The sequence below is a fragment of the Canis lupus genome, chromosome 25 (genome assembly GCF_011100685.1).
Source record: "Canis lupus familiaris isolate Mischka breed German Shepherd chromosome 25, alternate assembly UU_Cfam_GSD_1.0, whole genome shotgun sequence".
Lineage (NCBI taxonomy): Eukaryota > Metazoa > Chordata > Mammalia > Carnivora > Canidae > Canis > Canis lupus.
The window spans coordinates 46,287,956-46,302,149 of record NC_049246.1 but is presented as its reverse complement, the minus strand read 5'-3'; positions in this window follow the sequence as shown (position 1 = coordinate 46,302,149).

Below are 14,194 nucleotides of genomic sequence, written 5' to 3'. Positions count from 1 at the left end.
ATATTTTGGCTTGAGAGTCTCAAGATAAACAGGTTGAAAACATTGAGAAGATCAATATTGAAAGAGTTGGAAGATCCATTAAGGAAAATTGGAGAGAGAGAAAAAGAAAAACACCAGCTACCCCTGGTGCTTGTAGGGGTCACAGGTCTCTTGTACCATTGTCCTCCAACTACAATGAGAAAAAATCATGTTGGGACATCTGGATAACTCAGTGGTTGAGCACCTGCCTTCGGCTCAGGGCATGACCCCGAGGTCCCGGGATTGAGTCCCACATCGGGCTCCCCGCAGGGAGCCTGGTTCTCCCTCTGCCTGTGTCTTTGCCTCTCTGTGTGTGTGTCTCATGAATAAATTAAAAAAATCTTAAAAAATATATCATGTTGATGACAGAGACAAAAGTCAACTGATCCATTATCAAGATCCATTATCAAGAGGACCAGAGACACCTGATGGTAGATCGCCGGAAGAATAAAAAAAGCAAAACAGCAGATATAAAGTTTGAATATCAAAAGATTGAAATATTCAGAGAGCTAAAGTCAAACTGAAGAAATAAATGTGGCATAAGAATGACAACTAAATGTAAGAGTAAAGGGTGAAAAAAATTATGAAATTATTAATATTAGTTTGTATTAGTTTGCTAGTGTTGCATTAACAAAGCGTCACAAACTGGGTGTCTGAGCTGTGGAGTCCAGAAGTCCATGATTAAGGTGTCAGGAGAGCTGGTTGTTTCTTCTTCTTCTTCTTCTTCTTCTTCTTCTTCTTCTTCTTCTTCTTCTTCTTCTTCTTCTTCTTCTTCTTCTCCTTCTCCTCCTCCTCCTCCTCCTCCTCTTCCTCCTCTTCTTTTAGATTTTATTTATTTATGAGAGACACAGAGAGAGAGGCAGAGACACAGACAGAAGGAAAAGCAGGCTTCTCGAAGGGAGCCTGATATGGGACTCGATCCCTGGATCTGGGATCATGCCCTGAGCTGAAGGCAGATGCTCAACTGCTGAGCCGCCCGGGCGTCGCAGGAGGACTGGTTTCTTCTGATGCAGTGAGGGAGAGTCTGTCCTTCTCCCCGGGTTTCCATCCTTGGTGCTCCTTGGCTTAGAGAAACACTACGCATTCCCAGCCTTCGTGTTCACCCGGCATTCTCCCTGTGTGTGCCTCTGTGTCACAATTTCTCTTTTTTTATAAGGACACGGTCATGTCAGATTAGCACCCAACCCACACTGATATGAGCTCATGGTAACTCATTACATCTGCAATGATCCTCCTTCCAAATAAGGTGGCATTTCGACATAGCAGAGTTAGGACTTCAACGCGTGAATTTGGTTGGGGGGCGAGGGAGGCATGCGATTCAACCTGTACCAATGCTAAGACAAAGACAAAACCAAGACGATGAAGAGAAAATTTAAAAGAAAATCACCGAGAGTTTCGTTGCAGAAGTGTGGGCTATACTATTGAACAGAAAGAAATCTTTTATGTGAACAAAGCAAACCAAAATCGAACCTTTCTGGGAAACAAAATCAGAAACAAACAAATAAAATAATAGGCATATGTAACACCCCAAAACTGCTTCTTCAGGCCGAGACCCCTTGAAGGGGATCCTCAGGGCAGAGAACCAAAAGGTCAAGTGGGCTGACCGGGGACAAAATAATGTCACCATCTGTCGTGCATGGGAAAATTCTTTCTGACTTGGCTATGGTGTATGTGCCCATCAGTGAGTGTGTGTGTGTGTGTGTGTGTGTGTGTGTGTGTGTGTTCACAGCCTGGACCATAGAGAAAGCAGTGAAGATCTTGAAAGAGAAAGCATGCCTAGCAGGAAGAGAATCTACACGTTGTGCCCTATAGGACAGCAGGAAAGGTTGGGAGTCAGGCGGCCTGGGTTTCAGAGCAAGCTTCTCCAGGGGCTTATCTGGAGTCGTCAGGTGCGGAGCGATGTGAGGAATGACCAGGAAGAGAGAAGGACATTAAAGAAAGTTTGCTTCTCCACTCTTGTCTGCTTTCCCCTTGGCATCTTTGAGACACAAAGTGAATATCTGAATTCCTTTTGTGTTTTTGTCGCTTTGGAAGGAGCGGCTTGGACCAGGCGTGCTGCTTCTTTTAAGCTGGTGGCCATCCACTGAGGGCAGTTGACGGAGCACCTACCAAGCGTACGGAGGGACAGAGCGGTGCATGTGCTGGACGCCACCCGCCCGCCCTCCGCTCTGGATTCCGGCTTTTCCTCTAAGGGACTCTAAGTGACTTCCAGCAAGTTCCCCAAGCTTCTCATCCTTGTTTGCCTCATTTCTCACCTGGGGCCAATTAATAATAGGAATAAGTAGTTAATAAGTGATGGCTCTCCAGCAGGCTTCCGGTGAGCCTGTTGCAGATGGTCCTGCTGAAACATCAGGTGTTATGACCCGGAGCAGCTAGAGAGAGAGTCTGAAAGTGCAGATTGTTTACCCCCCTCCCCCCGTGGGGATGCCTACACCCCCCAGTCCCCGGAGTCTGAGTCAGCTGCTCTCTTCACAGTGGGGGTACCATCTCCCGTGACCTCTGTTATGGGTTCCACCTGAGTTGTTCCAGTCAGGGAAACTCCAAAACAGTTAGTCTTTGTTAATTATTATTCAATTCATGGCCTTAGACTTTCAAATGTTAGTGATGAGGTGCCAGAGGTGATACAAGGACAACTATGGCGTAGGACATAGCCTACCTGGGTTATGGGTTACCAGGGCCTCTGTCCATGGCTGGAGACCCAAAAGTCGCGATGAAATATGACTTGGAAAGAAGACGTTTGTGTGTACATGCCTTCTATTCCTATGGCCACCTCTGCCTCCAGCCACCCCTGATTGCAGGCTCACAGAAGGTGTTTTTGTTTTGTTTTGTTTTGTTTTGAGAGAGAGAGAGAGACAGGGGGGCGAGGGGCAGAGGGACAGGGAGGGGATCCTAAGCATGGAGTCCGACACAGGGCTCCATCTCACCACCGAAATCAAGACTCAGACGCTAAACGGAGCCACCCAGGTGCCCTGATCTCGTCTCTTCTGGAGGAGAAATAAGAAACACTCCAAGAAGCAGAAGGAGCCAGCACAGAGTAAGAGACGAATTATCAGAGAAAAGGGTTAGAATATTTTTGAGTGAATCATGTGGAAAATATATCCATTTTTGCCTTATTAGGGTATTCGAAATCAAGATAACTAATGTTTACACGTACGTACAGCATCAATTATGTCTTAGTGACTCGGTCCACTTGGCAAGATGTGTGTAGCCAGCCAGAGAGGAGTTCAAAGTGATTCATAACGGGCTTGGAGCGCACTAGCCCCTCCACCCCGGAGGCTGTACCTGCTTGCCCTCCTGGACCCGTCGCCCCTCGGTCCGCTAGAAGCCACACATGTGCCTGACCACAGTTGTGCAGGGTGGCCAGGGAAAGTCCTTGGGAGATTCTAATTTAGCCGCAGGAAACCCACAAAGTTGAGAAAATAAACGTCAGTTGCAGGTGCATATATCGGTTAAGCAATAGCAAAATTCTTTCCAATTCCTATTATTTACCCTTCAAAGCAAACTTATTTCTGATATGATGGTGCCAAAGTTTTTTTTTGTTTGTTTGTTTTGTTTTGTTTTCCTTTTTTTTTTAAAGGATTCTGATGGCAGCCACTGAAAGAAAATGTATTTGATTTGCATGTACTTGCCCTGGTTGCACAATGTATGAAAAAGTAGGGTAATTCATCCCCCCAGTAAATTTTTCAATTTCCTGGAATATCCAAACGTTTCCAACTCGGGGATGATTTCCAAAGATACCTGGTGATTTCCATCTTGCTGCACACTGGAGACGGCAAGAAGATATTCAGAAAATAATTATATTTAGCGTGGCGTCTTCTCAGCAAATAACTGTATGGGCCGTACGCACATCCTCTGCTGTGGATCGCAGACTTGCAATTCCAGAACGCCATTCTGCTCGTCTAAACCCCTACACGGATCATTATTATTACAAGGCCCTGTATTGGCAGCACTGATTTTTATATAATTTTTATTGTTTCTCAAAAAACAACTTCTCAGGGTAATTACTTCGATACCTACTAGTTGTATGCCTGTCTTCCCGAGTGGGATGCCGAGAGGGCTCTTCTAGAATGGCACCGATGGTTCTTAAATATTAGGCGGCAAACCACCCATCTTCCACCAAGGGGTGAACCTCTGTGGTTGAGAGCAGTTGACAGCTGGCTGACGGTGGACAGAGATGTGGATGTTTGTGCTCATGCCCTCCATGCTCTGTCCCCTCTTGACACTCATGCTGTGACACCCGGGGAAACTTCTGTATTTCCCTGCAACACGCATGTGGACTGGCACCTGTAGTCACAGGACCGCTTCAGCAAGCCCAGGACCACACCCCTTCCTCAGCCCAGCTCACCCTCTGGCATCCACCCAGGATGTCGCCGGGAGACGGGAACCCACTGCCCTTCACCAGCCTTTGCGGTCTCTGCTGTGGGCCACCTCTGGCCGCACCGCCACCTCTCAGGCCCTCTCCTGCCTCCGTGGTAGGGCTGCCAGACAGGCCTGCGCTTGGACACCCAGCCAGCGCCCAAACTGGGCTGCTCCGGAAGGCTACGTCCCTAACACGATTAAGGGCTTTCAAAGTCATAAGGATGAGAAATGATTGGAAAACTCTGATAGAAGATTGCTTCTTTGATCTGAAATTGCCTTAAGAACCCCCAGTTCTAAAAGACTTAGGAATGTTTCTAAGCAAAGAAGTAGGTGATGTAACTTGGGAGAGAAGCAGAGGTGTGGGTGTTGGAGACACAGGCTCTGGAGTTAGATGGGCCAAGGTCAAGGCCTGGGCAGCACGGTTCTTTCCCTGCGTTGAGAGCATTAGCAGGTCACATGACCTTGCTACACTCGTTTTCCTCAGAAACATCCCAAAAACGGAGCTAGTGAGGGTAGGCCCACCGCATATTGGCTAACGTGAGGGAGAAGTACTTGGTAACAGTGAGATCCACTTGTCCTTGCTTTGACTCCAAGGAAATAAAGCATGTTCTTGATTCTCTTGCTGAGACGCCAGTCATCAGACTCTCCCATCCGTCGGCGGCCTGGTGGATGGTGAGGAGGGAACGAGATGCGCCCTTCAGGGGCCCCCTTAAATTAGAACGTCGCCGGCTCCTGAGCAGTTGGGACCTGTGGGTGGCTGGTCCCTCCAAGGCTGAGGGGACAAGCCGCCTTCTGGTTAATTTGTTCACCACTTCTAAGATGCTGTTGTGAGCTGAATTATGTCTCCTCCACATGCAACCCCCAGTACCACAAAGTGGTTTTTTTTTTTAATTTTTAAAAAATTTTAAAAGATTTTATTTATTCATTCATGAGAGACATACACAGAGAGAGAGGCAGAGACACAGGCAGAGGGAGAAGCAGGCTCCTTAAGGGGAGCCCGACGTGGGACTCCATCCCTGGACCCCGGGGTCACGACCTGAGCCAAAGGCAGACGCTCAACCGCTGAGCCACCCAGGGCCCCCTCAGAATGTATTTAAACAAAGAATTGAGCTGACATGAGGCTGTTAGGGTGGGCCCCAGCCTGATCTGACCGGAGAGGCCCTAAGAAGAGGAGGTTAGGACGCAGAAAGGGACACCAGGAATGGTGCACAGGGTACAGACCATGGGATGCAACATAATGAGAAGGCGCCAGGAGAGGGGTGTCACCAGAAGCCAGCCCTGCTGACCCCTTGACCTTGGACTTCTGGCCTTTGGGACTGAGGAAATAAACGTCAGTTATGTAGTCCGTGGTACTCTGTCCTGGCGGCCTAAGCTCCCCAGACGGGCGCCATCTTCCTGTGACAGAAGCTCCTGGGGCTGGCAGGGATTCTCCGACACCAACTGGCCTCCTCCACCCAGGTACCTCCTCTTCTGGGTTCTTTGTATCATTTCCGAGCCTCCTCCAGCTGTCCTGGCCTAGAACCTCCCTCCATGGTTCTCAGGTCTGGCTGTTCAGTGGAACCGCCCAAGGAGCTTCTGAGAAATACCAACGTCCTTGCACCGCTGCTCGATTGGCATGCTGGAAAGCCCCCAGGTGATTGCCATGGGCACCAGGGCTGTGACCCTGTCTAAATGCCTTGAAACTCTTCCCATGGGGAGGCCAGCCTCCTCACCTGAGCCCTCCCTCCTCTCCAAGCTCTAGGACTCTGTTTCTCTGCAGGCCCACTGTGGTGGCTTCCAGATGTGTCTGCTTGCCTCTGCTCTGTCTCCAAGCTGCCCTCCAGAGGGTCCTTCTACCCTCACCTGGTCATGACAGCCATGATTTAGCTCTATCATCCATTTCCACCCTCTCTGCTGGTGCCTCCCCACCATGGACCTCTTCCTATGGTCACACTACATGGTTACAGCATCTCAGCCATGGCCGCCTTCAGGCCTTGCCCCTGCGGGATCTCAGGCCTGCTCTGCTGGGGCTGGACCTCCTCCTGTGGGCTGCAAGGTCTCTCTCACTGGGGAAGCCTTCCTCAGCCTCCCCACCACCCCTCCGTGTCTCCATGGCTTTTTTCGTGTCATCACATACACGTATTCACAAAATGTATATACATCCATGCACACGTGTGTGTGCACATATATAAGCCTACACATGCATGTATATATAGTATATGTAGTTTACATTTATGTGTGTGGACAGTGAGAGCCACACGAGTGGAAATGTTATTTTGTTTACCTTCAATCTCCTACATGGAATATACAAACAAATATTAGTTAAATATTTTTCAAATGAAAATGTGTAAGCATGTAAAATAAATATTTAAAGTAAATATATAATTTTGGATGGCTATATAAATATAGAGATAGGATATACATAGACATCTCAATATATAAACACACTGAGGGGCGCCGGGCTGGCTCAGTTGTAGAGCATGTGACTCTTGATCTCAGGATTGTGAGGCTGAGCTCCACATTGGGTGTAGAGATTAGTTAAAAATAAAACCTTGGGGATCCCTGGGTGGCTCAGCAGTTTGGCGCCTGCCTTCGGCCCAGGGTGTGATCCTGGAGACCCCGGATTGAGTCCCACGTCGGGCTCCCTGCATGGAGCCTGCTTCTCCCTCTGCCTGTGTCTCTGTCTCTGTCTCTCTCTGTGTGTCTCTCATGAATAAATGAATAAAATCTTAAAAAAGAACCTTAAAAAACATAGAAGTTTTATTAATATATAAATATTTGTAAATAGATTTTTTTCCCAAATGAAAAACTGAATTTGTCCCATTTGAAATGCTGCCTCTTTTTTTTTTTTTTTTTTTTTTTGGAAATGCTGTCTTTATATTAAACCAGATTCTTATATATACGGGCCTATTTCTCAATTCCCTACCTTATTCTATTAATACATGTCCTTTCTTATGCCAGTGTCGCACTGTGTTAATTATAGCTGTGCAATGTGCTCTGATACTTGGTATCATACTTTCCTTCTCTTTCTTTTTTGTTCCTTAAATTGTACAGCTCTTCTGGCATATTTTCTTCATGTGAACTCAAGAATCAAATTCTAATAAATTCCTGTTGGAATTTTGACTGGGATTATATTGAATTTACAGATCAACTAGGGTGAAAATTGATTCATTACAGTAACAATAATAATCTGTCTGTCTCTTTGAATTTTCAGGTTTTTCTGTTAGGTGTTTCAGATTTCTCCATATAGGGATAGCACAATTCTTAGAAGGTTTAATTTCACGTGTCTGATGGGTTTTGAGATTGTAAATGAAATACTACACTTTGTTTTCTACAGTGGAAAGTTTGAAAAACATACAACATGAGGGAATGAGGAACCCTGATGTACTAGAACCTAAACCTCTAACTAACAATTATTAGCTCATGATGAGTCTCACTTCCTCACTATCCCACCTAATCCTCCCGCCCCTTCCCTGCCCAATGATTTTAAAGCACATCCTGGATTTCCTATCATTTCCACCATGGACTCTTTGAAGCTAATTTTGGGCCTCACAGCTTACTTACCTTTCTTACTAGTTTTGATAAACATAATTAATTCATTGTGTTTTTTAGGCGGAGGCTCTTTTCACTTTCTCTCTCCCATCCTCAACACGTCACAGAGCATCAGGTTCTGATGAATGGTTGGTTTGAAAAAATTTGTTCCCAATCAACCGTCACGATTGCATTTACCTGCTTGCTGTGTGCCCCAGGGAGATCATCTAGACCCCTAGGGTCATGTGACACCGATGGGCAGGTCTTCTCAGCACATGGCAGCCTTAAGCTCATACTCAGGTGGGGCAGGGCAATGCCAGCCTTCCATACTGTTTAGCATCCCACAGACCACAACGATGTCCTCGGCCCGTGGGGACAACATCCTATAGTTTGGATCAGCATCCCCCAGACCCCTCCGAACCCCCAAGTCGCCATCCTTGGGTTCATTCTTGAGGACCAGTGGTGGCAAAAGTGGGACAAGGTTCACCTGAGCACAGCCTGGCTCATCATTTATGTAGTTTCTACTGCTCAGAACCTGAATCCGTTATTTAGCCTTCAAACAGGAATAAAATATGCAAATGCAGCTTGTAAAAGTGCTCACACAGCACACATCCTACTTCAGTTCTGGCAACTGCTAGGCCCGCTGGAGTTTCAGAAAGAGAGATGCTTCCTTTCCTCTGCCGGCAAATCTATAGAAAGAGATGCAAACCTCAGCGGCGGCCCGGCACCTCGTAGACCAGAGCGCCAGGCCAACTGTGTATCTCTAGAGCAGCCCTTCATGGGACATGGTCATCAGCACAAGCAGCTGGGAAGGGAACACGCGACCTGGCTCTCGAGAGGCCGTGGGTCGGGCCAGCCTGGCGGGTCCCCTGGTAGATGCAAGCCGAGTTCTTTGCTGTCAGTTTCAAATGCAAGGATGTGCCCTTCTCCTGTAAAATGATCCCTTTTGGGTATTACCTACGTATTGATATAAACCTCCTTTGAAATTTTTTGTTTGACCTTTTGGGTGATCACATTCCGCTACATATGGGGTACAGTGGGCAGGTTTTCTTGCTCTGATGCTGACCTCTAGCAGATAACCGGTGAGGAGCACGGAGCACTGTACCCCCGCCTAACCCACCCCCATCACGAGGTTAGGGTCTCATCCAGGGCACAGCCCTGAGCGGCCGTCATTCGGAAAGCTGGTGCTCACGAGAATCCCCACCGCATACCCTTGACTTCAGCTTCCTCTCTGGTTTGTGGGCCCTGGAGAACTTTATGTGGTTCTCTTTTCTAAAATGGAAACAAACAGGGTCGAGTACTGGGCTGGGAAGATTTACTGTCATTTAAAAAGTAGCTGTCTTGGGACGCCTGGGTGGCTCAGTGGTTGAGCGTCTGCCTTTGGCTCAGGTCATGATCCCGGGGTACTGGGATCGAGTCCTTAATCAGGGGGCCTGCTTCTCCCTCTGCTTGTCCCTCTGCCTATGTCTCTGCCTCTCTATATATATCTCTCACAAATAAAATAAAATCTTAAAAAAACCCTAAAAAACTTAAAAGTAACTGTCATGTTATGAAAAGAGGGCTTAATTTGAAATCCCCAAATACGGGTTCCAGCCTGTGTACAGCTTACTATTGGGACCACCCTGGTGGATCATGTTTTACCCTGGAAACCTCAGCAGTTGCATCCGTGAAATGGGCAGAGCAGTTGTGTCAGAGGACAACTGTAGGGATAAGACAGGATAACAGGTGTGCCTATGCTAACACTGCTGGAACTGGATGCAGCTAGGTTGTGCAACTGGATGCATGCTGGTAAATGTTGAAGTACTTTTGTTTGTAATAGCTGCCCTCCCAAGGCTGCCTCTGCCGGCCCCCGGGAGCTCCTTCCGCCCCAAGGGCCCCTTTGCCCCTTCCACCCTGCTTCCACTATCTGGGGACAAAGAGCTTTAATGCCTGGCACTATTCATGAGATGCACATTTTCTGCCCCTGGCTCCAAGCAACACATTTATTTTCAGCATTAACTACAGCTTAACCCCTGTGTTAAAAACTAGAAAATGCAGAAATTAAAATCGGCCGCTTTAGGCAAATTTTCTCTCTCTCTCTCTCTCCCTGAAAGTATGAATTACTGCTTCTACTTTCTGGGTAAGATGAACTGAGTATAACAGCCCTGATCTTGTTTGTCCCAATAGAATATTTCATATGGTAGAAGAAGGATAAATTATGGGTTTTGAAATTCCCTGAAGCTGCAATTCAAGAAACGTATAATTAAGCCCCAGCATTGTCAAAGAGTAGAAAATATTTTTCCTCCAACTTTCCTGTGGTTTAAAAACCATGCAGGGTTTTGACTTTTGCAACAGCCCAGTAGATACCACATTGAAACTCTAAGAACAACTGTTACACAGTGAATGAAAGTCCAGGGTTATTCCCATATTGCTTAGATGTTATGTTATGTTCCTTTCCTTGGGCTGCAACAAATTATCAAAGGCTTGGTAACTTAAAAACCACAGAAATGTGCTCTTTTTACAGTTCTGGAGGTTCCAAGTACAAAATCCCATCCTTCCCCAATCTCTGCTCTTACGGTCCCTTGGCCCTTCTCTTTGTACCTCAAACCTTCCTCTGCCTTTCTCTTCTCTTGAAAGGACACCTGTCCTTGGATAGAGCGGCTACCCTAACTCTAGGATGATCTCACTTTTACATCCTTAACTACATCTGCAAAGACCTATTTCCAAATAGGGTCACATTCGTAGGGATTGGTGTTAGGACTTGGACGTATTTTGGAGGGACCAAAATTTAAGTGACAATAGACTTTAAAATTCCCGGGGAAAGCACCTCAGAGATTGAGAGTCCTGGTTATCTGTTTGGAGAGAATGACAGGAAGCAACAGGAGAGGAAAGGAGAATTTTGCCTCTAGACCATTTTTAAGCCATTCAAAGATTTGAACCCAGTAAATTAGTTACTTATTAAATATCAAATAAATAATAATATAATATCACATTTAATTATTGTGATTATTAATAAATAATATCACATTTAATTATTGTGATTATTAATAAATAATATCACATTTGATTATTGTGATAAAATGATAAAAATGATAAAATAGAGGTATTATGAGTTCTTTTTTAAAAATTTTTTTTTTATATTTTTTTATTTATTTATGATAGTTACAGAGAGAGAGAGAGAGGCAGAGACACAAGCAGGCTCCATGCACCGGGAGCCCGACGTGGGACTCGATCCCGGGTCTCCAGGATCGCGCCCTAGGCCAAAGGCAGGCGCCAAACCGCTGCGCCACCCAGGGATCCCAAGGTATTATGAGTTCTAATGTCACCTTAGATCTTTACCACAAAGATTAAAGACAAAACAAGATAACATTAAGATTTCCTAATAAAATGAAGCTGAAGATGTTGTAAGTTGATATTTATTTTTACATATCACAGGTTACACAACATGTCAGTGGAAAAAGGAGAAAATAAAATATAATAATATTGGCCTGTTTTTTTTTTGTTGTTGTTGTTGTTGTTGTTTGTTTGTTTGTTTTTTTGGCCTCTTTTTGTTGTGATCCCATTGTCTTCATTCTCTTGCATGTATATTTGCAGGTGGCCATTCAGTTACCAAGTATTTATTGAGCAGCTACTATGTATCAGCCCCCTAGTCACTGGGATACATAATGAGCAGAAGAGATAATAAGCGGAGGGAATTAATCATCTCATTTACTTCTTATAACTCTGAAAGTGGTCATTTATTGAAAACTTCATCTTACAGACGAGGAAACAGGCTGATTAAGTTTTCTTGCTCAAGGTCAAATAGCTAGAAAGTGACAGACCTATAATTTGAGCCAAGAACTCTTTGACTTCAGAAATACATCCTCTTAATCACTATACTTAACTGCATGAGAGGTCAAATCATAATTATAATGTTATTTATTGAGTGTGGAATTGTAGTCATGGGAATTTATTAGCTTTTCAGAGAAAATTTTTAATTTTTTCTCATCTCTTAAAATATATTAAAAAATTAAGAATTACAAAATGGACAAATAGAAAAAAAACTATTAATCTGACAGTCTGGAGATAAATAGCTTCTAACTTTTTAGTTTTCTTCTATTCACATAAATAAGTAAATAAATATTTATACTTCCAGAACATAATTGTCAATGTCAAAGTAAGTACACATATTTATCTGCTTTTCCAATTATATTGTGATCATTTGGACATGTACATTGCTAAATATTTTTTTAAAGACAGACTTTTTTAAAAAAAAAAGATTTTATTTATTTATTTGACAGAGAGAGAGTGTGTGTGAGAGAGCACAAGCAGGGGGAGCTGCAGAGGGAGAGGGAGAAGCAGAAGCAGCGGGGACGCTGAGCAGGGAGCCCAATGTGGGGCTGGATCCCAGGACCCTTAAGGCAGATCCTTAACCGACTGAGCCACCAGGCACCCCTACAGACAGATTTTTTTTTTTTGCCTGAAAAAATTATCATCTGAATGCTATAATTTAGCCAACCTTATGTTGTTGGACATTTAGGTTGTTTGTAATTTTTTTGCTGTTATCAACAACTCAGCAAGAACCACCTGATGTACATGTGCACACACATACATACATACAGAGAGCGTGGCAGGTGAATAACCCAATAACTCTAGTCACTGTTTCATCTCCACGTGTCTAAGGGAAGTTGCTGTGTGAACAGGTCCCATCTCAGCTGAACAGGTCCCATCAGCTGGGAACACTGATATCTATTCATTCTTGGGGCTCCTTTATCTAAAGTCCAGCTGTCTTTCCTCCTTTTGTTAAAAAAATTATCCTACCAATAGCAACCATTTACCTTAATTGTTTTTCAGGCTCCTAGCTGCAAGAAACAAAGAATTATTCAAATTATGCTGGGTAATGAGAGACGCATTACAAGGATAAGTGTGGTAATCAGTAAAATTTCAGCCCATACCCAGACCTCCTGCAAAATGCAGCAACTGTGATACAGCACAGACCACGCAGAGATAGAAATGGAAGTCATCAGAAGCTAAGGAAATCCCAGATATCTCAGGACCAGGGACTTTTGAATGGTCTTTATGGTGCTTTATTTGTGGCTCAGATATCTTCTGCTCCTGCCACGTATCCTGGTTCTTAGTGACTGATGCTTCTCTCGCTGTTACATCTCTGTTTAACTTCCCGACAGAGAGAATCTGGTTGGCTGAACTAATTATTGTGACATTTGTCAGCAGAAGTGCCAGCTTTGTGGATACGTAACCCCCTGTGCTCAGGGGGTCCCTGTGTGCTTGAGTTAATGCTTTGTTACTTGAAATTACTACCCATTGTATCATGGAACTTGTGTTTCATAAGCAGAGCCTGATGGGACAGTGGAGCACGAGTGTGTGCAGAGGAGGCACACACAGTATGCGTGTCCCCAGTCACATGCAGCTTTTGTGATGCTCCATAAGCACAGAATTCTGGGGATGCAGGATGCCACGTGGAGTTCAGGGAGACTCAAAGTGAGTAAAAGGTAAATGATAATAATCCTGCTGCATGGGAGGCAGACAGAGATAACCCCAGGAGGCACGCTTTCTATTAGATGCAGAACTTGCTTCAAATGCAGGAAGAAGTCAATGGCATCGTGAGAAACACTAATGACCACAGATCCTATAATTATTACCCGTTCTTACTTCTTGCAGGAGCCAACCACTTATGCCAAGAGTGATGACACGCCAAGAAAGGGCAAAAGACAGAATTCTCTTCTTTTTCCTTCCAGTCCTTCCTTACCCATCAGTAAGTGAAAAACAGAGGGTTAGGGGAACATGTGCAGATCAAGGAGAGAAATAAAACAGTTGAGTTGATGTTTTGGGGCGTTTCTGATGCGCTGGTCGGGAGGAAATGTAGGTGCGGGTACGCGCCACAAAATACAAATCGTGCAATCCTGGCTATTCAGCATATGAGATAAATGCTCTTTATTTGCACTTCAACAGAAATCACGCCACATAAACACAAATGGTAAAAAAAAATGTTTACATTTTAGTTTTTCTTTACTGGAAATGACATTAAATAGCAAATTTAAAAAGCCACCATGATAACTTGTGAAAGACTGAGGGAAGAAAGGAAAACACGCTACATTTTATTTAAAAATATTTTATTTATTTATGTATTCATGAGACACAGAGAGAGTCGCTGCCCTGCTAGACCACCTCTTACTTGCCGGTGACCTGAGGCTCGCAGGGAAGTGGCGAGGCGGCGCGGGGCTCCCGTGGCCCGTGTCCCTGACCAGCAGCCCAGGCATCCAGGTCCTGGGGCTTGTGTTTGCCCCGCGGCCGCCAGGCTCTGTCGGGACCCGCCGGCCCGCGGGGTCGT